Genomic DNA, 27,598 nt, shown 5'->3' with positions numbered 1-27,598 from the left:
GCACAGGTTGCCCAGAGAAGCTGTGGATGCCCCATCCCTGGAGGCGTTCAAGGCCAGGCTGGATGGGGCTTTGGGCAACCTGGTCTGGTGAGAGATGTCTCTGCCCATGGCAGGGGGCTGGAATTAGATTGTCATTAAGGTCCCTTCCAACACAAACCATTCTATGATTCTAAAATGCAGTTCTTAACTAAGTTATCATCAATCTTGCATTTCTGTTGCCTTGACTTGTTGAAAGCTGGCTGATGTTGATGCTGTTCACAGGGGCTTCATAAAAGTAGTATGTTGTCCAGGAGAGGTCTTTCCTCGTTTCACCCTTAAAAATACGTAAAATACAAACTTCCATCGTAAGACTGTCATCATCATTTGCCAATATACTGTGGTAGAACTGATGTTTTGGAACAATTACTAAAGTCCAAAGATCACAGAGCAGACAGCTAAGCCCTTTTTTGCTGAACACACCTGTGTTTCAGCTGTTATCAGCAGAATAATCACTGGCATGAGTTCTATCACTTCTGGAAATGTTTATTCCAAGGTGAATGAACAGTAAATGTGACTTCTCAAAATAAATGTGGCTCATTCAAATATACATTCCCATCATAGTAACTTCCTGACGTTAAATCAAGTGGTTTATATTGCTCCTTTCAGTTTCTTCAGTCAAAATGATTTCTGATGGGAAATTTTCAGTTGCACTATGGGACATGAAAAGATGACAGTGTACCTTGTTAAATAGCTGTGTTATAACAATTAATTATAATAATTTTTCTTTACTGATGGATGAGCACAAGATTAATTCCATCCCCTTTAGCTCTCTGTTCAGTTTGTTCCAGGCTGTTAGACAAACAGCATGATGTATTTCGCAGAAGAGGTTTTTATTATCACCTATAACCTCCATAACACAAATTACATAACCTTTTCTAAAAATAGGAGGAAAAAAAAGTAATTTCTAAAATGTATTTTTAAAATGTTATTGTCGTGTTTCCAAGGGGAATGACTTAACTACCCGATCTTCTCCCCTGCAACCTTCTGCTCGGCAGAGAAGCTTTGCCTAACAAGTGAGTCCACTCTGTGGTGGGTACATGAGCGTGACGTGGTGAAGGGCTCTGGGTGATGTTTTGGCAACTCCTGACCTTGTGTTTAACACCCTGGGGACTTGTCCAAGGGAGGAATGCCTAAAAGCTATCAGCTAACCCCAAACTAGTCTCATCTCCAGATAAACTTTAAGGTGAGAATAGAAATGTAAAGCATAAGAAACCTGCTCCTTTGTTCAAAGACAGGCAGAGCAATGAAATGACAGAAGACAACACCTGTAATTCTCATTTTGCTTTGACTTCAAGGAGATTTCTATTACAACTATCTAAGAAGGTTCTCAAGTCAAACTGCCGCAGGGCTCAGCTGAGTTCCCTAGACAAGCCTGCAAAAAAAGATAAATTTTTCTTACATTGCCCTTTCTCATTGCTATTGAAAGGTTTTGCCACTATTTATCAGGGCAAAAATTTAGTTCTGGTGTTAGCTGATGGCTCAGCTCATGTCTCCTAATCAATGCATGACTTCCATCTTGTATAGCCTCAGTCTTCGTGGTAGGACCACAGTGATGTTTTCTAGCAGAAGTTGTTTACTCGTCCGCAACTATTTAACTTTCCAGTTTGTGATTTTGAAAAGTTGCTGTGTATAATGTCCATGAATGAGTCCAGGGTCACCTTATTGCAGCTATTCAATACTTACAGGGAGCTTATAAAAAAAGATGGAGAGCAACTTTTTTGTCATTATCAGTCAGATAATGACAGGACAAGGGGGAATGGTTTTAAACTAGAAGAGTTTAGATTAGAGGTTAGGAGAAAATTCTTCACTCAGAGGGTGGTGAGGCACTGGCACAGGTTGCCAGAAAAGCAGAACACCCTGGAGGTGTTCAAGACCAGGTTGAATGGGACCCTGGGTAACCTGATCTAGTGGGAGGTGTCCCTGCCCATGGCAGCGGGGTTGGAACTGTGTGATCTTTGAGGTCCCCTCCAACCTGAGCCATTCTATGATGAGGTCTAACAAGCCAAACGTATAAGACCATCAGGTGAGCTGCTGAGGCTGCTGCTCACTTGGGGCTCTACCAAAGTTACCTGCAAATTCATCAGATTCATTTACAGCAAAAACTTGCAGAAATGTGCTTGTGAATGGTCAGTCAGTGTCTGTGAGGTCAGACTCCTTAATGAAGTTAATGAGCTCTTGGCTTGTTTATCAGGCTCATTGCACATCTTATTACCCAAAGGGTCTGTGCCTTGTCATGATCTGCAGTATTCAAGGCTGTGCTCAGTAATAATGTGCCCTGCTGGGAATGGGTTAGGGGAGGTCAAGGTCTTAAATATATGTCTGTATGCCTATGTGTCCCTGGCCCTTCATGTTTGGGCTCTATGGGTTACAGCTGGCTGATGGACAGCCTGGTCCTGAGGCAGCGGGGTGATGCCCATCAGCAGCTGTAGCCTGTATGAGGGTTTGGTGAGGATGGCCACAAGCAAAAAATCCGTGCTTGCACCCTGGTATTTCTAGGAGTTAGCCAGGGATGTTTCATATGACAAAAATGGTTTTAAGATACGGCTGTTCAAAAACAGGTATCCTTTCCCTTCAGAGGCAGCTGTGCTTAGCCTTTATCTATTTAAAATAATAAAACTTCATGAAAATGCACTTGCCCTGTCTACAGGGCAATTTGGAAGTAATGGAAAATCCCACTCCTCCTTTCTTATTTATTTATTTATTTATTTTAATTTGAGTTATTAAAATGGATTCTTCAATACAGAGACCAAACAGGGTTAGTGCGTGGTGGGGGCAGACTAGATTTAAAAGATTTTGAACATGTGGTTATTCGAGGTTTGAAGGGAGGCACCCTTTATCAATTCTGCTGTTGGAACTAGAGTTGCTCTCTGACAAATCCCGTTTTCTCCACCCATCCAGCTACAAAAAAAGGATTTTGAATTTTGTTTATTTCAAGCATACAGAATGAAACATCAATGGAAATTCTGCTCTGTCAAAAATGATGACAAAACTCTGGCAGTGAGAAATCACAGCAAAGGGGTCTGTTTTCCAAAGGAATTTTATATTGCTGAATTTAACTCCATAGAATTGCTTCAGTCTTCTTGCAAGGTTTTCCTGGTAAACATGCTCCTTTCTGAGAGTAACTGGTGGCGCAGAATAGAGGCCATGGTGTAAATATTTTCAGTGTTTTTCCACTAAGACCAGATGTTGGATATTCTATACACGTATTGCTTTTATACCAGGTGAGTGCCGTTTTTGTCTTCTAGTATAAGGTGAAACTCTTTTGTCCTTTGGGCTGGATATGAACAGGCCAATTTTGTATTTCAAGAAAATCTTGATTGGTGTCACTTGCTGTTGTTTTAGTCCAAAAATTGTGTAATCTCTGCTACTTCCTAAGCTTCAACAGCTCCCTTAGGTACCTTGCCTGTATCTCCATGGCATCTAGAAAGCTCACAAGCTTTCATCACAAATCTATTTCTTACTCATGCCAGCAGGTTCATTAGTATGAGTTGGATGAGATATGTAAGGATAAATTAAAGAATTTCACCCTGGTTATTACAGTCTCACCCATAATGACAAAAGAGTTGACAAAATCTGTAGATTTAACAAAATTTCCTTTATCTTGCAGCTGTGTGACTTTGTCATTGGTGATGCCTGTTCTGCATAGTTGGTGTAAGTGTGCATCCTACCCTGTCACTTATCTACACAGTTAAACCCCATTACTGCTCTCTGGGACCCCTGTAGTTTAGGTGTTGTCATATCCAGAAAATTTGGCTTTCATGAGCTTTTTTTTTTTTTTTTTCCCAGGTGTCATGGCTGGATGCAGAGCTTTGGGCTCAGGTTGGAGAGCTAACATGGAGAGAGGGCATCTGCCCCCCTGGCCTCACTATTCCAGCTGCAAATTGCCATCTCCAGTTGAGATGTTGTCTGACTGTGCACTTAACCTGTTTCCTCTGTGGGCTTCAAAGCTTTAGCCCCCGTGTTGGAGTCTGGGTTAGCATGGTGGGGTGCATCTCATTTTTACACTTCAAAGTTGATCTTGTTACTTGTTTGGTCTTATAAGGCCTTTTCCTTTCCTGACCTAGTGTGCCTGCAGCCCTACCACTGAGTGGCTTATATTAAAGTAAATTGATTCATATCAAAGGTGATGAGATCCTTCAAATGTGACAGAGAGCAGCTAGACACACAGGAGGGAAAGCTCTGCCTGTTCGCAGGGAAACCTTCCACTCACGCTGATCACTTTACAGAACAAACTTTTACTTTCATGGATAGAAAAGGCTATCTGAATGTTTTAAGCAGTAATAAGTTTCATAAAGGTATCCAGAGAGGTATAGGTCTGGACCATATCACAAATAAGAATTGGAGAAAGTTTTCTATACGTGAAACAGTAAAGTAGAACCTCCACTACCTTGCTGTCTTTGCTGCTTCCAGTAACTGTTATGAGCTTCTGGTAAGCTTCTTGCAATATTAATAATGGTATATGTTTAAAAATATCCTGGCATAGCTCTGTGTGCTGATTAATTTTGATCAGTTTTGCTGGAGAAGATCTCCAAGTCACCCACGTGATCTGACTAAGAAAAGGCTGAGTGAGATGAAGCTTAGAGATGGCTCCATGGGTTTATGTCTACACTTACAAGCTTTAGAAGGATAGTCTTTTCAAGTGGAGGTGATCTGGATACAAAATCAAGAGAAAATAGGAAAATTAATGTTCTCTCTCTCTCTCTCTTTCTCTCTCTCTCTCTCAATATATATATTAAATATAATAGAAGAAATGAGGGAAGAATTAATTTCTTGCATTGATCTGTGTGGTATGGCACATAGGTTGGCCAAATGGGAAGGTTAACACACACAAGAAAAAATCTTTAAAGGTCTGCAAGTAGTAAATAAATATATAGGTTATATCTATGAGTATGTGTATTTAAATTAGACAGATGAATTTGTGTTCTTTGTAGAAATAAAATATATTGTTGACCTCTCAGGGTACCAGACACTTGTTTGTTGTATTCCCTGACAGCCAAAAAAATAGCTTAAACGTGCCCTGAAAGTAAGAAGCAAACAGCCTTATTTGTCCACATTTTTTTTTTTGAAGGTACATGCTGCTGTGAATATTTTACTGTTTCAAGCAAGCTGGTATCTCCCCTGCCAGAACCTGAAGCAGACAGATGAATTTCAGAAGCCTTTAGTACTCAGAAGCCTATTAATAACGCCAAATCAGTTACATTACTGTCTTCAGACACAACCCCAATCAACCCCCTGTGTGTGGAAGGTGTCCCCATCCTTGCAGCAGCCATCCAATGTGCATGGAGATGCCCACAGTCTGCACCTGCTTACCTGCTCCTGGTAGGAGCTGGCAGGGCTGAAGCAGCCTGTCCCTGCCTTGTGATTGCTTTCTGCAGCCCTTCTGAGGTTAAATCTCCTATCAAAGCCACCCAAAGAAATGCCAAGAATTAAGGGAATATAATGCACACACTGGGGTTGGAGAGCCTGGCCTGACATGGTCTGGTACAGTGCTGCATTTAAATGTCACTAGCATGTTAGGTGTCTGAAAGGATAACCCCACGACATTCAGAAAGACAGGGACATTTAGTACAAGTGATAGAATGAGGTATACTCAGTCTCTTTCTCTGTGTGTTTCAGACTGGAGATCCCATAAATAAGGTGATGCCAAGGTTTTACTACACTGAATTGTCTTTTTGCCTGAGAAATTTTTTTTTTAAAGCTTAAGTTTCTGAGTTGTGAAACTTCTGTCACCATTCTTTGTTATTTAGGTGGTCTTTTCCAGCTCTGCTCATTTCAGAAATTGAAATATTTAAAAGTATAATCTAAAATATTTTTCAGCCTCTATCCGGGATGAGGAGCCCCTGTTTCATCAGTGCTTACTGAGTCACTTCCTACAGGTCTCCCAGAACCAGACACCCACGTTCAGCGTTGCCATTGCAGACTAGCACTATGGAGCTCTGTCCGAGTACAAGAAAGTCCAGTCCAAGTGAAAACCAGATCCCGCCTCCTCCACGAGGTACTGTAAGAACAGAGAACTAGACAATGAGCTCTTCTCCGGGTGCAGACTCCATGCATGCAGGTGCCAGAGGGGAGCCACAAAGGCCACCACAGACCTTCTGTTTCTCAGTGACCTGCTCTTGTTTCACACCACATGTCTTTCAAATCAAGTATTAGTTGAGTAGAAACTACCTCTGGGGTGAGACAAAAACAGGAATAATTCTCTTTTATGTGAAAACTTAGCAATATCAGAGATTATTTTCTACCTCCCATGTATGCTTTGTTGTTTCCATCTTCTGTGCCATTTTGAGGCTTTCTGCTTGGGCCTCCCTGGTTGGGTTTCTTGTTATGACTTCCCCTTGGTGTCTTCATTTCCTTGCATGAACTGAATTATATTGGAGGCTGTTATTACAGAATTATTTGTGTTGGTGTGTTAGCAATGCTTATTCCAGATGCCCCGTGTTCATTTTGTACGAGGAGTGTGCAGTTCCTCAGGTACTTTTGCTGAGTTATTTTCACACAAATCCTGGAACTGCTGATAGGTTTTTGTTTCGGAATAAATTCCATAAAATACCTTGGTAAATCTGCAACTACTGCAGTTTTTTATTACTACTGAGTTTACAGGTTCTGCAATCATTCAGAAAAGCTGATAAGGACAAAGAAATCTTTATTAATTTATTATCCATGAGTAAATGGCTTTTGAATTCTCTGTCAAGAGGGAGCAAATGCCAGCAGGCTGAAGAGAAAGGGCAGACTGAACCTGCATCTTGCTGTGATCGGTGATTTCCTCTTGCAGCTGATAAACATTTTTTCCTCCTTCTGTGAAAATATTAAGCCAGAAGAGGGTGACTGGGGATCAAGTGACTGTTTGCAGTACTTCCTTCCACCTTTTTCTTTCTCTCGATTATTACTTGCACTTCCTAAATAGTTTTCTAAGAGTGTGGACAGCTACTTGGTCTCTGAATCATGCAGATGTCAGTGGAAGAATGCAAGATTCTCTTAGGAACTTTAAGGCTTGATGCAGAAAAAGGCCACAACTTTTTAAATGGTTGCTGTTCCGGAGCAGCAAGGCTATAGAGAAATACAATTCTGAATTTCTTGAGTATTTTATAAGTTCACAAAATTTTTTGAAAGCCATGTCTAAGAAAAGATATTCACAATGCATTTTTGTCACACCTGAATAGTTAAAAATTATGACACTTAATATCAGAATATTTGTGTTAAAGTACTGTGCTACATGCTTCGTGAATGTACCGTGCTTTTAAATACCCAATAAATAATGCTGTCTTAAATGGGACAGTTTTATAAAGGCTTAATGCTGTTGGCTGTGCTTTTCTTTGGCCAGTGCTTCCTTCTGAGCTGCCATTTCAAATAGGAGATCCATGTGCAGCTTTGCAGATTATTTTTCCCCGAGTTTGCAGTGAGATGGAGTCTTCAGCAAAATCCTTGGAGTAACACTGGCACAGCCTTATTCTTTTAAATGCTGTTCTCTCTAATGTACCATCTAATGTTCACATGCATTAATGCTCTCTGCTCTAATGTCACAGTTAAAGCTAAGGGTAACAGAGCTGATGTTATTGCAACTTTTAGGGACTAATCTAATGCTTGGAGTGAGGTGGATTATTCTTGTGGGGAAGAAAAATCACAGTGATATTTTTTCATGGCTTGTAAAGAACATGCACGTTAGCCTGAAATCCCGACTGTGCAAATGACAGGAGTTTGCCTTGCTCACGCTTCCAAGCCAGCTTAAAGCTAGCCTGCTGCCCCAAAGCAACTCCCTTGTAGTTTCCACTTGATACCATGTGGCCTTCAGAATTTTTTTTAAACCTTCTCTAGCGTTTCCAGCCTGATATGTAGTCAGACTGACAATCAGACTTTGATGGCATTGAAGAGGGCAGCGTGGAAAAGTTGATTGCTCCCTCTCTATCTTTCTCTCTCCTACCCTTTTCTCCAGAATTTTTCCATTTTAGGTGGAATAACACATTTTGTTTGGCTTTGTATGAACTACTTCATTTACAGACCTTGCCCTGCAAACTTTTTCTCTGGTCCCATTCTGTGGTATTGAATTCTCCATTAAGCACTCTATACTAAGTCAGAAAATGTTTCTCACATTATACGATATATTTATATATATTATATCTTCTTGGATTCCTAAATCATAGAATCATAGAGTTGTTCAGGTTGGAAAAGACTTCTAAGATCATCTAGTCCAACCTTTAATGTTATGAACCATTCAACATTGAGTTTGCACATTTTCCGTGAGGGATTGTGCCTAACAAGTGTGTCATGGCTTAGGAAAGCTCAAGAGAGAGAAAGGGACCTGGGGGTGCTGGTCGACAGCAGGCTCAACACGAGACAGCAGCTTGCCCTGGCAGCCGAGAGGGCAAACCGCATTTTGGGGTGCCTTAAACACTGCACAGCCAGCTTGTCAAAAGAGGTGATTCTCCTTCTATATTTAGTGTTGGTGTGGCCTCAGCTTGAATATTGTTTGTGTTTCTGGGCTCCACAATATGAAAAGGATATTAAGGTCCTTGAAAGTGTCCAGAGGAGCACGACAAAGCTGGTAGATGGGCTGTAAGACATGTCCTCTGAAGAGATGCTGAGGATATGTGGATTGTCTAGTCTGGAGATAATGAGGCTGGGAGGTCTTGTTAAATTTCCAAAATCATAACAAATTATAAGGATTTATTTTTTTTCCTCATCAGGCAGAGAAATTTGATTACTTCATTTCAATGGGAAATTTTTCCCTGCATATTTGATTTGTTAGGTTCCATTTTTCATCTACTGCCATGCCATTTGTTCTTAAAAGCTTTTTTTCATCTAAGGATCACCCTAAAACAGCTCTATGGATCTACCAGGGAGCATTAAAAGCTTACTGGGAGAATCTTCCTATTTCTAGAGGCTCAGGATGTTTTTCCATGGCGTATATTTTGCTGAGCTTTGTACAGATTTAGGATCTTAGGATATAAGGTCCACAGACTTTTGCCAGAATGGTTGGCAAAAGAGCAGTGATATTCTTATAGCCTGAGGGTTATTTTTGATCTGGAAGACTTCAAGAAGTTGTCCTCTCAAAAGACTACAAAGCTATCAAAGCTATTTACAAAGACTCTTTCCCCCTCCCCCCAGTGCAGGCCCAATGGCAGTGGCCCGCAATAGCTTTTCTTCAACAACCTTTTGAAAAGTTGATTTTCTCAATGAAATCCAACAGAGGAGCCATTAGTGTGTCAAACCAGAGTGGCAGCATGGGCAGAGGGGCTGGGTACTGATTGCTTAATGCACTTTCAATTCACACCGAAGGTGTTTTTTTCTTTTCTTGCTTTTTTTCTTTTGCTTGCTTTCTTTTGCTTTCTTTTCTTTTGTCTCTTCTTTGTCTGTTTTCTTTTGTTTGCTTTGTCTTGTTTTCTGTTGTTTACTTTCTTTTGCTTTCTTGCCTTTTTTTTCCTGTTTTCATTTTCTTTTTTCCTCTTCCTTTTTGTTTTCCTTTGTCCTCTTGCTTTTGTTTTCTTTTGTTTTCTCACTGTCTTTTTTTTCTTTTTTTTTTCCTTCTGTCTTTGTCTTTTGCTTTCTTGCTTTTGTTTGCTTCCTTTCTTTTGGTTTCTCACTGTCTTGTTTTCTTTTGCTTTCTTCCCTTTTCTGGGTAGGCATTCAGTGCTTTGGAAATGTTTGGGCCAAGCATCTTTAGGAGGTCACTGATAAGAACTGGGAATAGAAATAGAAAGCAGCCACTTCCGTGTGGGTGTTAAATAGCTGTCTCTGGAAAGCCTTTTCTATACTGTGTGCCTCAGTCTGTGCTTGGAAGCTTTACCCCTTTCCAACCCTCCCTACTTCCACATAACTCTGGCATAGTATTAACCTCCTCCCCCCCCCAAACCTCTGTCCTTGGCGTGCTGTGGGAGCTCTCCCATCCTCTCACCTTACTGTATTTTATACATGAGGAAAGCTTGTGTTCAGCTTCAGGTAGGTGAGGCTTTATACGTTTGTCCATTCATTGCCAGAAGTACTTCTGCCTTACCCTGTGACTGCTGTATCTTATCCTAATGGATATTGTGTTGTGTATTGCCTGAAGCTCTTCTGTCTTGGTCATCATAGTCATCATTATAGTCTCTTTCTTTTCTAACTGTTTTATTGGTGCTGAAAGACAAAGATGCAGGAGAAAGGCTGAAAGCCATTGCATTCAGATCTCCTGAAGAGTAACTCTTCAACCTTGTGACTTAAAAAGCAAAATTATTTGCAATTTTGTAGCCAATAGAGCTTCCGTGAAACACACTGTGGTCATGCTAGCAGAGGAGCATAGTCCATATTCTTGGTACAGTGGCCGACTCCTTTTACAAGAGCCAGAAAGCAGAAGATAAGGTATATATTTTTAAAATGTTTTTGGTCTTGCTTGAACAACTGATGAATAAAGCTCTGGTTTGTTCCTCTGAGACCCTTTGTCCCCACAAGAAACCTTCATTCCTCTGAAATGAATCTGGAGCAAAAGGGAAATGATATTTTGTCTCAAAATTATGAAGAGACTTTGAAAGCTTGTATTAAAGTCCCTATTGTGTTCCTGGTTTACCAGTCTGTAAAGGCAGCTATCCAGCCTCCTATATCAAAATCTTGAAAAAAAAAAAAATCATAAAGCCTTCACCTCACCCCCTCCATTCAAGTAAGTTTTCAAACCCATCAAACTAATCACTCTTAAAATTTCACCATTACATTGTTAATTCTGACATGACTGGCTCTTTAAATGTAATGAAAAGCCACTAAGGTTTTAATTTTTAGAGGAAGCTAATCTGGTCAAAATCTTTTGAGCATTTTTTTTTCCAGTTTGGTCAGAAAACCTCATCGAAAGGGTTTGTGTCTTGTGTATGATAGAATAGTTTAAATTAAACTTGTCCCTATAAAGGCACCTAAAGTTCAACCTGGAGATTATGGTCAGATTGAGAAGATTCCTAACAGACCTGGGGTAGGTACAGCAGCTGTGTCTGAAGCCATCTCCTTGGGCTGTTTGGGCAGAAGAGGGGGCAGAGTATGGATAATTTGTTTTCAACTTGCTATAGTGATGGAAACAACGTTGTTTAGATCTCTCAACACCTGCACAATTTTGAGCATCCTTAAGTCAGAGGAAGACAAGATCCATATAGAGCCCCACCTCTGTCATGGGAACACATGGACCACTCCTTCATTGCCTAGGATGATGTCTTCTTCACTGCGTAATATAGGTAAGTGACTCCTGGTCATTTTTGTTTTCCCACCTGAACGTCTTCTGTGGGCCTCCTCTTGCACAGCAATGTGGATGTTCTGCTCATCTCTTCCTTTAGTTAGGATCTAAATAAAATCTCCGTTATAATATTTTCCTAAAGCATACTGAGCTTTCATCTCTCCCTGCAGTGTAGAGTCAAAGGTTTCTCCAGGCTTTAGATATATCGCATTTAGAGTAGCTTTAATGCTAGCTCCATGACAACACTGAGCACTCACAGTCTCGGAGGGACCGATCCTGGTAATGCATCAGCTTCAGAAGACAGCTGTGGCTCTACAGCAGGAGAAAACACCCCCACACTGCCTGGTTCCTCCCCACAGCTGCAAAGTGACACAGCCTGCACATGTTGCAGAGCTCTCTTCAGCTCGTCTTCATTGCCACGGGTGTAAAGACCTGTTGGTTAAAACTGCCATGTCCATATATTTGTATTGATTTATTATGTTTTTTTCTTTGAAAAGAAAGTGACATAAAAACATCTAAAGAATGAGATTTTTGTAAAGCCAGCACTGAATGCTGTTACAAATTTGGAAGCTTTAAATACAAAGGATTGCAATACTGAAATGCTGCAAGCCCATGTAAGATTTACTGTTGACTCACTGCCTTGTCTCTTATGGCATGCACGCAACACTTTATAGACGAAATATCGCTGAAATGGCATCCTTGGATAACTTCGCTGTTTAGATAAGCATGTTTTTAAAGACATGCTCCAGACAGTGATAGGAATTTATGCTGCACCTCAGAGCACAGGATAATTCTATTTTAATTATAGAGCATAGTTCTACATTACTGAATGCTCAGAGAAAACTATAAAAGAAACATGATTTTCATCCTGTTGTAATTAAAGGAAACAATAATAATAATAATAATATACACACACATACAACAAAACACATAATTATAAATTTGAATTAATGGCAGTGGAAATTTTATATATATATATATATATATATATATAAAGAAATAGAAAAGTTTGAAATACTAGGAATGAAGCAATTGCGTTTTGCCAGGAATTAGTTTATGAGAAGACAATGTGATGGTATGTCATCAGATTATTATTTTTTTTTTCTTTCTGTTTTTCCTGCATATTCTGCTTTTCTTTTTTCGTATTTTCACTATATTACTGGTCTCCTTGTATTCAGAAGGATCTGGGTTTAAACTGCTTCAGCAGCTGAGTCTCAAAACCATAAATTCCACATCAGGTTCCATACACTAGGAGGGCAGCTAGCAGAAATGATATCTAATTGCTGTTCATTGCCTTTAGAATGTGGAATGAATGGTTAAGTAAATAGTACTTTTAGTTGTTTGATATACTGCTTTTGCTAATGTGCTTTCCTGTTTTCTGCAGTTAAAGTGTTGGCTGTACGTGTGCTAAGTGTACCACGACGCCTGAGTTTCCTACTTTTAGAAACAAAAATATTAGTGCTACAGATTGTGAAACACAATTTTCTTTGGAAGTATTTCTTAAACTGAATTGCTTTTTACTTTTTTAATCAGGTCTTATTCTCCTTGAGGTTTTAGTAACAGTCTTTTAATCACTCATATGAACAGTACTGATCCAGATATGACTGTGATCTCTGATCAGTATCATTGTATGTACAGGGAAATTGACAGGATGTAATGATGTATTTTTAAGTTAAAATAAGTGAGATGAAATTGTAGTAAGAAAAATGCCATTTTCTGTTCTTTTTTTTTTTTTCTAGAAACAGCTGTAGGAACTTACAACCAATTGTGGAGAGTTGGTTATTTTATTTTGTCTGGACTTAAATATATTGTTTCAGAGTAATTTACCTCTCTGTCTGGAAGATAAATTAGACTGTCTATAAAGCACTTGTGTCTTATTTTGCTTATTATAAGTACAGATAAAACTTTGCTTACACAGACCTTTCACAACAGACCTTGTGGTAGAAATATCATCTTTGCAAAAATCATCAGTATAGTTTCAGCCAGTCAAACTCCGTATGTAGCACACTTGCTGCTCTCGAAACAATTTCTTCATCTTGTTCACCAGATAAATCAGACATCCAGAGGATAATTAAGTTACTTAAACACATGAATATGGTCCCCAGGAGGCCTACCTGGAAATGATGTAGATCATTTAAGTTTTGGCATTTTTGATATTGAATGTTTGGATCTGGAAAATAAGATATTCTTATATGAACTACTTTGTATTTCCTAGTTATTATGGCTTTTGTTGTTCTCATTATCCTTAATTTGTCACTGAGGAAAAAAACTCCCCAGGGTTGGCGGCTTCTTCTGTTATTTCTTCTTCAAATCACTCTGACATTTGTGTAATTGCCAAGATGTGGTGAAGATAACTGCTTGTACTTCACATTTTCCAAGACTTTATATGAGGAGTAGGTGGACAATATTTCATCCCTATGTGATATCCCTGTTTGAGGGCACTGAATACAGGTATAGATTTTGGTTTTCATCTCTCTTTTCCAATAGGGTGAGCATTATATACATAGAAAATCACTCCTGTTTTAGTCGTATCATAGCTATAGTGCTTGCTATACTGAAAGATCTTTGTGATTCAAGTTGCCTTGCTGTGTATTTGGAGCTGTGTATTTGCTCCTATTGTTCCTCCGGTGATAATTGCAGCACCCATTTCATGGGGAAAATCTTTCAGAATTCTTGGGAAACCGTGGGCAGTATTAATTAAAAACAAACCAACCCTAAACAACACCAAATGTTAATTTAGTTTTTAAATAAGTACTATCTATGCCTGATTCAGAGTGACTAAGTTATGTTTTTACACCAAATTGCCCTTTTTCTCCATAGTAGACAAAGCCAAGAAAGGTGATTTAATCTAGGATAAAATCAGGCCTTATGGCTCTTCCAGGTGAACTGCTTTTATTCAAAATATTAAAAAAAAAATCTGAAGAAGTCATCAGACTATTTTGTGTATCAAACATACTTGACAAAATTCCTTTATTTTGGAAGGCAGAATAATATTTCATCCCCTTCCAGGAACATACTGAACGAAAGAAGAAAGGAGAGTTTTTCTCTTCCCCAAAATACCAACTGTGTAAATTATGAGTATTGTAAAAAAATATCATACTGCATTCCTGGTACTTTTATTATTTCTAAGTGTTCCTGTACGGCAATTAATTTGTTGTTCGATTTACTGATATTTTATGTTTTGAGATCCTTGTTTTGAGTAGAAGAGAAAATAAATCTGTTGGTAGCATGTTGCCAGGTTGATCTGTTTTGTTACCTCAACCAAAAGAGCTACCTTAATTCAGCTGCATGTTTTTATAGCCAGGTACGTGGCCACAGCTGTGTGCCCTTTGAGTCCCACAGAAGGAGCTCCTGGAGGTTGGAAGAAGGACTCTGGAGTATGTCCACAACACCTGTGGTGAGTGGATGTGGTTGACTTCAGCAGCTCTGAAAGCTGCAAACTAAAGCTTGAGAGCTGAGCTTGGCACCAGGGAAGACCTGTCTGCAGCTGAGCAGAGGAGCATCAGGTCAGTATGGCACCAGGGTAAGATGAGCTTCATTGGCACGTGGCTTTATAATGGAAGAAGTCTCTACCCTTTGTGTGATATGGAGCCTACTCCAAAAAAAAGTCTGCTTGGATTTGAATAAACAGCAAAAGATTTATCTGCAGCATCCCACATATGCCTTCCCTCTTACTATCATAAGACATTACAGGGTCACATTCCCTAGGGACTAGGGTCCCCACTCAAACCAGAGCAAAGTGTATGTAAACCTACTGGGGCTAATTTTTAGAACATCTTGCATTCGGTGAATTTGATCTATCAGCACAACTTGGCTTGATTTTTAGAGCAAGATCTGAAATTAAAGATGGCTTTCTGTTTCTCTGATGTTTTCTTGGCCAATTTAGTTAGGATGTGCACCAAAATTCTCCCCCGGGGCTGTGCCTACAGAGTAGGTACCTACAAAATACAGCTGCAGGACAACATTGTGGTGTCAATGTAATGTATAAGGGAAATCTGATAATGTCTCAGTACACCCAAGCTGCTGGCTTGATGTGGAGGTGGTGTATTAAACTAGATTTGCAACATCCAAGTAATTTTCTTGAGACTTCCAGAGTGTTAACTCATCTTAATGAGGGAAACCAATGTAAATGAGCATAGTGTGGAACTGGATCCAACAAACCCTGGTTTGAATAGTGTCTCTAGTTAACAGGTAATGCAGAGTCACAGCAGGAGACCTCTGAATTTCATCTCCCTCTTTGCACTGCCTGCTCCAAGCTTGTCCTTCTCATTCTCCATGAGTTATGGTGGTCCCAGTCCTAGTGGTCTGGGAAAGACATGGCAGAAAAATCTGAACAAGATGCAGTTTGTCAAAATCCACAGTTATCCCTGCTACAGAACTGCCAGTCTTGAGACAATTCTGAATGTACAAAGACAGGTAGCTTCTGCTGTAAAAGTCTTGTGGCTAGAAAATCTCATCACTCTGGAAAATGGAATTTTACTGTCTATATGATTGTCATGCGCAGCTTCCCTTTGAAATGACAAGCTTCAGTGGAAAATTTAATAAACGCTTTTAATCCTAACCAGAATTACACATTTTTATTGATATCAGTATAAATAATAGCCTTCTGTATTCTTTTAGAATGACGAATTATAAAAATATCTACTTAGAATGAACTGTAAAATAAACCAGCCACATTTCTTGGGTCCTCTCCAGGTTTCTGCCGTGCACATTCCTTTGCCCAGTCTGGAAGCTCACTTATCCAAATAACAAACATTTCAAAATTGATGGTGGTCTCTCAGAAAAAAAAATATTTTTGTAAATTATCTCTGAAGTTATGTGAGACATTACTCATTTTATTCATCTCACTCACATAACTACATCTCCAAAATACAAGTGCATACCTCTAATTTATTTATGTGAAATGTGCCCCGCCTGGCACTTGAAAGTCTCATCCTGCTCTCCAGTTTATTTGTGACTGCAGTGCTGTGCAGATGGCTGCTGTGGCTGTGGGCTACTGCCCCAAGTGAACTTGGCCCCAGGGACAAGAAGCATGGCACAACTATACTTTTCTTCAGTAGTCTCTGCAGAAACCTGCAGCTGATTTTATTTTTTAATCTTCAAAGATCTCCTTGAAATCTGTACCGTCAACACAATTCGTATTATTAATCCTAAAGGTTTAAACAGTTTTTTCCCCGGTGCTTAAGGCATCTGAGTTTCAAAGGAATTTATGTACCAAACTCCCTCTGAAAATCCTGAAGTTATCTGACAGAATTTTTATCTAGATTTGTTTTTTGGATGCTAAAATTAGGCATGGCTAAAGATGTTAACATAAAGACGTCCTCTGTGCTATACATAATTGTATAGCAAGAGATTTCATGCACTGCATCAGTTTTCATTTATGTCTTGGAAGATTTACCAGCTTATCAATTACTGAGATTTTGAAGGATTTGCACTGATGCTACTGACAGCAGTTAGAAGATGGGTATGATATACGCAATAATTTTGGCTGGTAGGTGTGATAGGACTCTGATTAAAGGCTCAGGATAGAGGGATGTGATTTACCAAGAATTTAATGTCTTACTCTAAATAGAGTGTTATTAAAAAAAAAAAAATCCTTCTTATTTGAAAGACATGGAGATAATTGTATATAAGAATATTGTATCTTGATGAAAAGTTATACTTGTTCAAGGTTTCTCTTATCTTTCTGCCAAAGTTTCTGGGTTCTCTTTGTACACATAGGCTGCCTTTGTACTGAAAACTTTCTTCTGTACAAATCATGCCCTTGTAAATTTTAGTAATGATTATGATGTGAATAAAGGAGTTACTTTACCATTAGCTCAGTGAAAAAAGAACCTGACCTTAATGTTAAGATTATATGAGAGTTATGTGGATGAAGGAAAAATGACACGGTACAGCATAACAAGGGATTTTATTACATCCCAGGACCTGTGTTTTGCTGAAGCATTTGCAGTCCTGGGAAGGATTTGTACCTGGACAGGAACTGCAAAGCTGTAGCAATCAGTAATAGAATACCTTTCTATGCAGGATGTCTTGGGAATGAGATGAAATTTTAAACTGAGACATGAATATTGCCTTCTGACAATATTCACAGTGGAGACTTGTGATTTTTAGGGACTTAAAAATTGGAAATAAAATTTTGTGTTCAGAAAAGGGGGGCATTTATACCCTAAGAAAATAAAATCAAGAGAGCTGGGTATTTCAAATATTGCTTCTGCCTGTAACCTAAATCTGGTAGAGATCATGCTTTATGTTTCCAAGTCAAAGAGGTCACCATTGCTAGCCTGACCCAACAGCTCACTGCTGGGAACTTGGCTCTGTGGCACAGAGCTGTGAAGGCTGTATACTATAGGAGTGGCACACCTTAGATCTTGGTCCTGCCTTGCTCAAAATCCTGATCATGAACAAAGAGGGAGCACATCTCAATGTATGTAAATCAATAATATATTTTTAGTATAATTAGAATCTCAGATGTTTGTTAGTCCAGACTTGGTTGTTACAGAAAGGGAAATAATTACTATGCAATTAAAACTGTAGCATGTGCACTTAGTTTCTACCCCTTTTCCTAGAGTTATGCTCATTCAGCTCTGTGGACTCTTCATTTTTCTTAATGTTTGAATTCAATTTTAAATTTGCATTTTGTGTGAATAAATAAAGCCTTATTATATGAGGCTGTGAGAAGGAAAAGCTGGCAGATGACTGTTACACATCTCTGTAACAAGGGCGAAGGCTGTAGGCTTTTGTGCTGAAGTGAGGACTTGGCCAGCTTATGGTATGTGACAGAATTTATTTTGCCTTCAGTTTACCTTCACAGTAACAAATTGTTTGTGCTTCTCTGCTTCTTTTCCACAGCCAAACTCTACCTTGGGGAATGGCCTCCTTGTCCTTTTGGAAGCAATCAAAGAAAACAAAAATCACGCTGACTTTTTTTAAATTATTGCCTATTTTGCACATTTGTTTCAAACTGTTCACCTGAGAGGGGGGTTGCTGCCCCAGTTTGTCTGCTGGGCTGGAGGAGTTTCTGCCTACTGGATTTACAGGTGGGTGTAGCAGATGTGGAGGGGTGGGTCTCGTATCACAGAATCATCTAGGTTGGAAGAGACCTCCAAGATCACTGAGTCCAACCTCTGACCTAACACTAACAAGTCCTACACTAAACCATATCACTAAGCTCTACATCTAAATGTCTTTTAAAGACCTCCAGGGATGGTGACTCAACCACTTCCCTGGGCAGCCTATTCCAATGTCTAAAATGCCCCCTGTCAGTGGGGCAGTTGTTCACATCTGGCTTATGACCACCAGCTGCTACAGCTGATGGGGCTGGGATATGATGGTGAGGCAACAGCCTGCAGTTCTGCGCAGCAGCCACCCAGCTACCTGTACCCCTTGGTAGCCATTGGTATGCACATGACTTTTAAAGAGTAGCTAAATAACCTGAATTTCTGAACGGGCACTGCAGTTGTGTGAACTCCCTTGGCCACAGTGGGTTGTGAAGGCTTTGGCTGGGCTTCCCCATTTGCTGTCTGTATGGGCAGAGGTCGTGGCCTTGGGGATTTTGTCAGTGACAATGTTCAAATTAATTTTCACTTATATGTGCTCAAGATAATTGAAGTGTTGGGAGATACCAGTGTGATCTAAAGTCATAAGCAAGTTATTTGTAAAGGTTGCAACACACACGGTGGGAACAAACTTTGGTAGAGGTTCTAAAACTACTCTTAGAAACTGCTAAAATTGAAAGTTCTCCAAACAACTTGTACCCAGTGGTATTTTCAGAGGGTTATAATTGTAGTTCTGACCTCTGTAGCTGAGATCAGCAGTAATCTTGCCTGTCTTCTGTATGACACACTAGTACAGTCCTTCTCATAAAGTCTGTTTCAGTACTGGAATACCAAGTATTTAGAAAATATTTGTTTATATTTACAACATTTTCTTTAAATTTATAAATGAGGAAGCATAAAATAAATAATCTGGAGAGAGAACAATATTTATCAAAGTTTCACTTCTCTGTTTATAAAAATGCATTTTCCTCAGGAGAATAGAAATCTGTTAGAGGCAGACCAACTACTAAACTCTCTTGTGAAGACAGTCCCTGTTCCCTCAGTTGAAATGTAGTGAATGATTAAGTGGAAATAACTCATTTTGACTGGCTGCTGAAGTCTGTCTTCAGATTTTTTAGTTTCTTCCTGCTGGAAATATATCAATAATTATTCCTCAACTTCTGCATCAACATATCTTTTTTATCATACATCTAAATTATCTTTCTCTCAGACCTTAATTTTTAGGATAAAATTGTGTTAGAGTAGCCACTTCTATATTTTCTTTTTGCAGTTCCGTCCACAGTCCTCTAGAAAGGTCATTGATATATATATATGTATGTGTGTATATATATATATATATATATGTGTGTCTGTGTTCATACCTCTCCAGCAGTGTAATGACAAGGGCTGATTAGAAGGAGCAGCTTTCCACAACCAAGTATTTTTACTCAGAGCTCTTGTTTACTGGAAAAAGTTATTTTACATTTAGCAAGAGTATGATAATTTACAGCAATCCAGTTATTCTGATCTAATTTCCCTATGATCACTCTGACCATGCACTAGCTCTAAGGCTGTCTACTACATTTTCAAAGGTGAACAAAATCCCTCATGTGATGATGCTCTTGGGGTGCAGATGTGTAGTCAAGCTAAACTGTGTTTCAACACTTTTTCTTGTCATTTGAAACTCAGGTGTCTAATGCAAGTTAGATAGATACCCAGCATCTCATTACAAACACTTACAACCCCAGCATTTGCATTTGAAGGACATTGTAGATGAAACTTAGCCATGCAACTAAAAGGGGTCACTAAAGGTCACTTGTCTTCCATTAGTGTTCACATGCTAATATTTTCAAGATGAAAAACTTACTGTATAATAGTAACAGGCACAGACACTAGTCTTATGCTTTATGCTGTGTATTTATGACTGCTTTTCTTATTGACTTAAATTTATAAGCAAAGGATGTAAAAACAGAATAATATGGTAATGCTCAGTGCAGTGGGCTGCTTGTTCCACATGCAGCAGTGATCAGTTGACAGAAGAGGAACATGCTATTTTTAAAATAAAGAAGTGGCAGAATTATACGCAGGATGTTACTACTAAATAGGTAGATCATCAAATCCTTCCTAATAGGTGCAGAATCCTTCCCAGAGAGAGGAGTCTTCAGGAACATCTAAGTGCAGACAGTCTCTCTGGAGCTTAATCACTCAACAGGTCAAAGAAGATTAAAGCAGATGTCGAATATAAAAAGGAAAATAACCTCCCTTCCTTGGTGCAACATCTGCTCCTTTCTGTGTTGCCGGAGGCAGCTACTCTGCTGCTTCCCACAGCTAATAAAGTCAGCTAAATCCACTGAAAAAGCCCACTGCTATTTTTTCAAATATGTGCACTTTGTAAAATTAAAAATGTATGCGAGTTACATACTGAGAAAAAAATTCTGAGCACATATTTATCTGGAGGCTCAAATTTTAAAATTCCTGTATAAAACCTTGTTTGTAAAGAGGAGTGAGGAGAACCAGCAGAAAAACAAACAGGTAAAGAGAAGAACAGTAACAAATAACTGCTGAAAAGAAAAAGTGCTTGGTGAGCTAATCTCACTGAACTGTCTGTACTGAGCGGCACTTCCCTTCCTTCAGTAATTATTCTCATTTGGGCTCATTTCTTTCCCTCCACATTTTACAGAGCTCTATATGGAGATGTGCCTTTATGTATCTCTTCCAGTGACAAAGTTGATTGAAATTGGCAAATGGTTTCCAAATTATCTTGAAGAGCTGACCCAACACAAGGCTTGGGAATGTATTTCTAAGAAACTCAGTCTTTCCCTGGCTACAAAATCTTTGTTGGTTACAAATTTTGGGAGGGTTTGTTATTTGTTATACAAAACTTCTAGCATTTGCACAGTGTTTCTAAATTGGAGACCTCTTAAAGAAGCTTTAAATGATAAATCACGATGATTTTCTTTATTCATAGCACTGGAAGTGAAAGGAAGTGAAGAAATGGTTTGAACTGGAGCAACAGGAAATTCAGCCACAAGACAGTGGACTGAAACTCTGAAGTACACAACAACTCTGAATGCTGATGCCATGCATCTTTTTGCAAACAAGCTTTTAAACATATACATGCCTTAAAAAAAAAAGTGTTCTGTATTTAATACGACTTGGTTATAAATTATTAACATATTATGTATATTATATAAAAATTGTCTCTCAATCTACATGTGGATGTCTATGTATATATAATTATGCTTTTTTAGATAAACGTGAAAGTGTAATGGAGGAATAAAAAAAAAACAGATTTGAAGACCTTTGGGAGGTAAAGGAAGAAAACAAATAATATTCTTTCTGGCAAAGAAACATGAGACTCAATAAAAGGAAGAACACAAGCTAATAACAAATACTTTTGTTTATTGCTCACTAGCCTGTTGGGTTTATTGCACCCAGAGTTACAATATTTCTAGGAAAAAGGAGCATTTTCCAGTTCAACCATGGCAGTGCTGTAGCATGTCAAAACAGAAAGCTGACCCTTTCCTCTAATTTTTTCCCCTCCCCAAAATGGTAAATATATGAATATAAGATTAAATAGATCTATATCTATATTTGTCCCCTAAAGTATCAGGTTTATTCATTAGAAATTAGTCTCTTATTCCAGAAATGTTCTCCAAAAATCACAAACTACTTCTGGGCTAAAATATTGATTCACTATATTCGACCCCTTTTTTCTTTAGAAAAAGAAAAGTCAGTTTTGTAAAAATGACTGTCCCTCTTTGTGATGTCCTATCATACAATTTCTTGCATTATTGCTTTTTTTTAAAATTTAACTTAATTTAATCTTATTATTTTTTTCCTAGTAGTCTCATGTTCTCTGTGAGATAGTACAATAGGATGGCAAGCCACTGGCCACGGTTCTTTTGATGGGTGCAATAACTGACCTTTAGAGATGCTGTTTCTTTTCAGATTTTTTTTTTTCCTCTTGTGTTGCATAATGGAGTCTTTGTGTTTTTTGTTATTGACCTGAAAACAGAGGGATATGTTACTAACACTGCACAGCTGACTGGACTGTGACTTAATCTGTAGTTAGCACAATCTGTCTCAGTGATGCTTCCCATTGCGTGCAATCTTGTATTGCACACATCTGTATACATTTGGTCAAGATGGTAAGGAATAGATTTGCATTGAAATGTGGAAAAAAAATACAAATCTTGAACTTCTTCCAGATGATGATTGACATTTGAGAAGCTGATCTGAGTGGAGGAGTCTTTTCAGCATTCCCTCAAAACCCAAAGCCTGATAGTGATGCCTACAAAACTCACTGTTTAGCTATAAGGAGTTGATACAACCCAAAAGGAAGCTATTGACCTTTAATGTAATTTTTCCAAACTAACAGTAGATAAATAAGGCTGCTGGAGATGATGACTAGACAAAATCATGGCAAGGTGATTGAGGAAATAGTTGATCAGATGTTAGACCAAAAATTGCCTGGAAAAGCACAATTAATGGTGGGTCACAGTTGGAAATTTTCCTTCTGAGACCCTGGGGGGAGGCCAGCACTGGATCTGGCTGCTGATCAAGCAGTGAGTGTACATGGGCTGTGTTTGTGTGGTGGCATGTGTCGTCACTGTCACCAAATTGCTCAGGTTGGGAGGGACCTCTGAGGCTATCTAGTCCAACCTCCCTGCTCAGCCTGTCTCTTCATAAGCAGGAGACTGAAAAATGTGGCTGTGGGAGGACCAGAGCGCCTGTAACGGGAAATATGGGCAGCATTTTGTGCTCTCCCACAATTTAAAACAGGGTACTTAATTGAAAATAAAAGGGGACAAGCTCAGAGACACTGACACCTGGTTACACAAGAGACTTCTGTGTTTACTTGGGGCAACTAGTGCCCAGTGTGCCTAAAAATCAGGCCCTGTGGTGTGGTAAATGGTTAGTGTGATCCCACTTGCTTTTAGCTGGCTTCTTCAATGTTGCCACAGTGCACCTGAGATAAAATTCTGGTGGTGCAGATTGACCTGGAGCTGGACAAGGGATGGGAGTACACCTGCTCCTATGCGAAGTGACTATGGAGCAGGAGATTCACAGTACGAGCAGAAGGCTGCAGCCAGCTCCGTGTATCATCGTTAGTCAGAAACAAATGTTTCTTAGCTCCATGCAGACCAGGTACTTCTGTAAACAAGCACTTGGAAATGTGTTTGTCTTAAGGCAAATGCATTTTATTGAGCAGGTTCTATATAAGCTAACACTTTTTTCAGTAACTGATTTTTTTTTTTTTTCAGATTCTAGTTTATATTGGATTCCTAGCTGGAATAAATCACCGTCATTTCAAAGGAGCAACCTACCCTCTAGCTTCAGTTGTTTTCAAATGAGCAACTTCAATTTACACCAGCTCTAGAAATGGCCTAGGAAATTAACAGTTCTCAGTGACATTAATGTAAATTTACTTTGTTGTGCATGCACTTTTAAGTGAGAATAACAATATTTATTACCTTAACTCCTCCCTTTCAGCACTCTTCTGGTCAGGATCAAGTAGAAATAGCTCTGCAGAACTGACAGACTTGGTTCTAAAATTGAATGCTGTAATCAGTAATAATGAAGGTAAAAGGAATGGAGTGACTGGTGAATTAATTCTGCTCTGTGTGTGGGTGACTGTGCAACCTTATACTGAACCCCCAAGAAACAGGGAAAACACATTTTTGCAGGCGTCTGCCTCTTGGGAATTTACAGACTAATCTATTTAATATTTGAAATGTAGTACATCTAATATTATCACTTCAGCTTTGTGCACCAAAGTATTGGGTTAAAATAGTGCTTCAGAGGAAACTGCTATTTTATGTCCAAGGGAAACTTGGACTTGGGACTTACTTCTACAGCCCTATTCCAGTTTGAGGGTATCAGGACCTTTCATGGGGTATTTAAGTCAGCACAAAGTTTTTAGCTGTTCAGACAAAAGCCACTCTTGTTGTCTTCCTCTTTCACTTTTGGCTGGGAGGCTGCTCACCTGTGAGCTTCCCCAGAAATGCTGGCTTTGAGCAGCATGTGGTTGAATGATTCTGAAATGTTTCACTGGCAAGAACCTCTTCTAGGTGTCTTAGGGGGGCTTTGCTCTTAAATTTGGCTCTCCCTGTGGCCTGAGAAGCCCGGGCTGAACAGCTGGATACGCACCCCCTCCAGGTAAATATGTACATGTATATATGTCTGTGTGTATATATGTGCGTTTTGGTTATGTAACTTCTCAAAGCTCTATGTGTGTGATGAATAAACAACTTGCCACAAAAAAACAACACTTTATAAAATATTCATAATGAATTTTAAGTAACAGACTAGGACTAACAGAATGAAAACATTTAATTTACATTGACAGAGCTAATAACTAACAGTAATGGAGATACCTGCCCAGCAGGGAATTAACTTAACCTTTCCTCATCTTCCTAAAGCCTATCTGAACAGTCACAGCCCCGAAAGTCCTTCTGATGCCCTGCGATCAGGACATTGGAGGCAGAGCTGGTTGAGAGCTGCTGCTCCTGAGGACAGCGCAGGCTGATGCTGTGCAAATCTCTGCTTGGCTCAGGATGTCCGCTGTGGGTTCAGGAACCCGGCTTGGTGACGTGGTGCCTGCAGCATGTCAGCCCTGCTATGGGTCCCTCTGCAGCATGTGGGAAATCTTGTTTTTTGTTGTCAGCTAACAGCATCAAGCCAGCCGCAAACTCTGAAACGTGGCATTGATTTTATCCAGTTTCTGAGCTGAAGGCAGAAAGATGAAGCAAAATTCACAGGCAAAATTAACTCATACAAAGCCTGAGTATCAGCTTATGTGATTGCAAACTGAGGTGACACAGATAAAATTAGACTCTTAGTTTAAAAGGCAATTTAGTAGGCTCCAAACCCATTTGATTGCTTTAATATCCCTTTTATTTCTGAATTGATGTATTAGATTTGTTAGAGGAGACTTTACGTTTGAGACTTATGGAAGGTGCCAGAATGACAGTCCTAGACCTCGGAGACTGGTAGCTTACTGAATGTGCTGGAAAAAGGCAGTCAAGCTTCCCATTTTTAAAACCTTTTAAATCTCTATGTATGTATTTATATAGAGATATATACAGTGTTATGTAACATATATTGAGTAACTTAGCTCAGAGCTGGAGCACGCAGGTCTTTTGAAAATATCCTTCTAACAAGAGTATGTTTGCAACACATCCACAGGTATAACAGAATGTAAAAGGCATTCAGATCAAAAGAATAGCTCAGTGCTACCTAGACAGATTAGAGTTGGTGACAAAACACTGTAAAATCACATTCAAATTGAAAAAATGCAAATGAGGGTGGGAAGGGGGTTGGAAAGTTCCAGACAAGGTACAAACCTTGAAAAATGTAACATCAAAAAAACCTCACGGTGACAGTGGGCAGAAGACTAGCTAGAAATTATGATATTCTTAACCCTTTGTAATCCAGTGATGGTTGTTAGAAAACATACAGAGAAAAACAGACAGGGCTCTGCTGGTCTGCAGATACAAGAAAATGCTCTCAAAAGATTTAGAGGCTTTCACCACTTATCAGATATAGAAATGCAGTATGCTTGATTGTCCAAAATAATACTTTTAGAAAATGGCAATGTAGAAAGGATTAATTTGAAAATACAAATAATCTTCATTATTACATGTTTAGCTAAGTTTGTTCTTAAGCTTCGTATTAGCTTTATTTGAAATAAAATTAGATTTTTTTTTTCTGAAGGTGAAAATGCAAATGCCATCTGTGGTTTGACTGCTTATGCAATGAATTGTCTGTAATAGAGTTTTATGATTATTTTAATTTGGGCTATAGTATGTTTTTAGCTTTCAGTGAGTCTCATGTTTGTGATAGCAGCACAGATGTGTGATCAGAGATATAAAATGCCTGCTTCAGAGAGATTATATTCTAAACTTTATAGAGGTTTTCCCCATGGGTCTTAGCAACCTGGAGTGTCTGGGCAAAGAGCAGTAATCTGGTACTGTGGCTCCAGGGAAGTAGCACTTCCAGGGAACAGGAACTGGGCCCGAGATGCTGTGCTCTTTAATTTGATCCTTGGGATGTCTCGAGGTGGAGAGCAGGCTCTGTGGGAGGAAAGCTCTCTGAGCACAAGTTAAAGCCGTGGAGTAGCTCCAAGACCCAAAAACATTGTTTTCCCTCTTATATGTAAGTGTAAATAAGAATGGTAAGATGTCACTTACTAAAAGAAAAAACGCATTCTGGATCCAAAAGAATGGTGTGTGGTAGAAGTTGCATTGCTCAGGCTTCTGAAATCAGAACAGGGAAATATTCCAGAGAACTACCCTGCATCAGGAACTCTGCTAGATAGATAGACTACTGCTTGATTGATTTTACAAATAAAGAAGCAGTTGTTTAGATTAAATGCAGATATTATAATAAAAAGGGAAACCCTGAGTGGAAGAGTACAAAAATAAATCAATGCAAATTAGGAGCTGCAGAGTTTTATCATGATGACAGCAACACAGCAGGTCATTTGAGGGGTTTGGACCTACAAGTTATATAGCAAGAATAAATCTGAGGGATGAGATATGCTATTGTCTTCCAAGGAAGTCATTAAGCTTATAACACAGTTATGTTTATAAAGTTTATGCACATTTTTAGAATGTATAAAAAGATGTGTATACACGATCACAGGAACATGCACATCATCCCCATATAGTACTTTCAAAAGGTATTGTGAGCAGAAAGTTAGCTACTGCTCTGCTGTGAAATAAGGAGGCATCCATGTGTTTCAACAGTAATTGACTGAAGCTGTCACTGATCTCTTTAACTGGTGATCTGATGCCCCTCGGGATAAATTTCTTCTGGCCAAAGGTAACTGCTATTCTTGCAGCACCATTGTTGATTCAGTTCTCATACTTCGTAGACAGCTGCAGATGCAGCCATAGTTATTTTCTTTTTCTATTTCCTTTAATTTCCTGTGAAAATTTGGTCATTTAAAGCCTAAAAGACCAGCAGCAAAAATAGCCCAACTATCCCATAAGGTTCAGACTAATATGTCTTTCTATTGTGAGATATATCTCAGTGGCATTTTATGATTGTTTATTCCCTGCACAGTCTCCCATGGTTTATTGGTCACTATTCGCTCTTTTTTGTCTGAATGTCTACTTTATTGTTTTGGAGCCATGAGCACTAATATGGCCTGGTACAATATAAATAGTCTCGTGTAAAAACAAGGCTGTTTAATTTGATTCTTCTCTTTCTGTGACATCTGCAAAGCACAGTTAATCTGGCAAGAAACCCAAGTTAGGAAAAATCTCACTGTCTGTCAGATTGGGATAATGAAAGGCCAAGCACATTCAGCAGAGGTGTGCTAATTCATTATATG

The 27,598-nt window shown here is 39.1% G+C and overlaps 1 long non-coding RNA gene across 1 annotated transcript; it reads left to right on the top strand.

Moving 5' to 3' along the window:
* Window positions 1-12,986: 12,986 nt before the first annotated feature.
* Window positions 12,987-22,015, top strand: LOC308190156. Its single transcript, XR_013946941.1, has 4 exons — window positions 12,987-13,669; window positions 14,519-14,724; window positions 18,071-18,258; window positions 21,224-22,015. It is a non-coding gene; the product is annotated as an uncharacterized lncRNA (long non-coding RNA).
* The last annotated feature ends 5,583 nt before the right edge of the window (window positions 22,016-27,598 follow it).

The sequence above is a fragment of the Anser brachyrhynchus genome, assembly GCF_964034855.1.
Source record: "Anser brachyrhynchus genome assembly, chromosome: 2".
In the NCBI taxonomy this organism is placed as follows: Eukaryota; Metazoa; Chordata; class Aves; order Anseriformes; family Anatidae; genus Anser; species Anser brachyrhynchus.
Note: the sequence above shows the minus strand (reverse complement) of the source record. Positions and strands in the feature narration are given on the sequence as shown.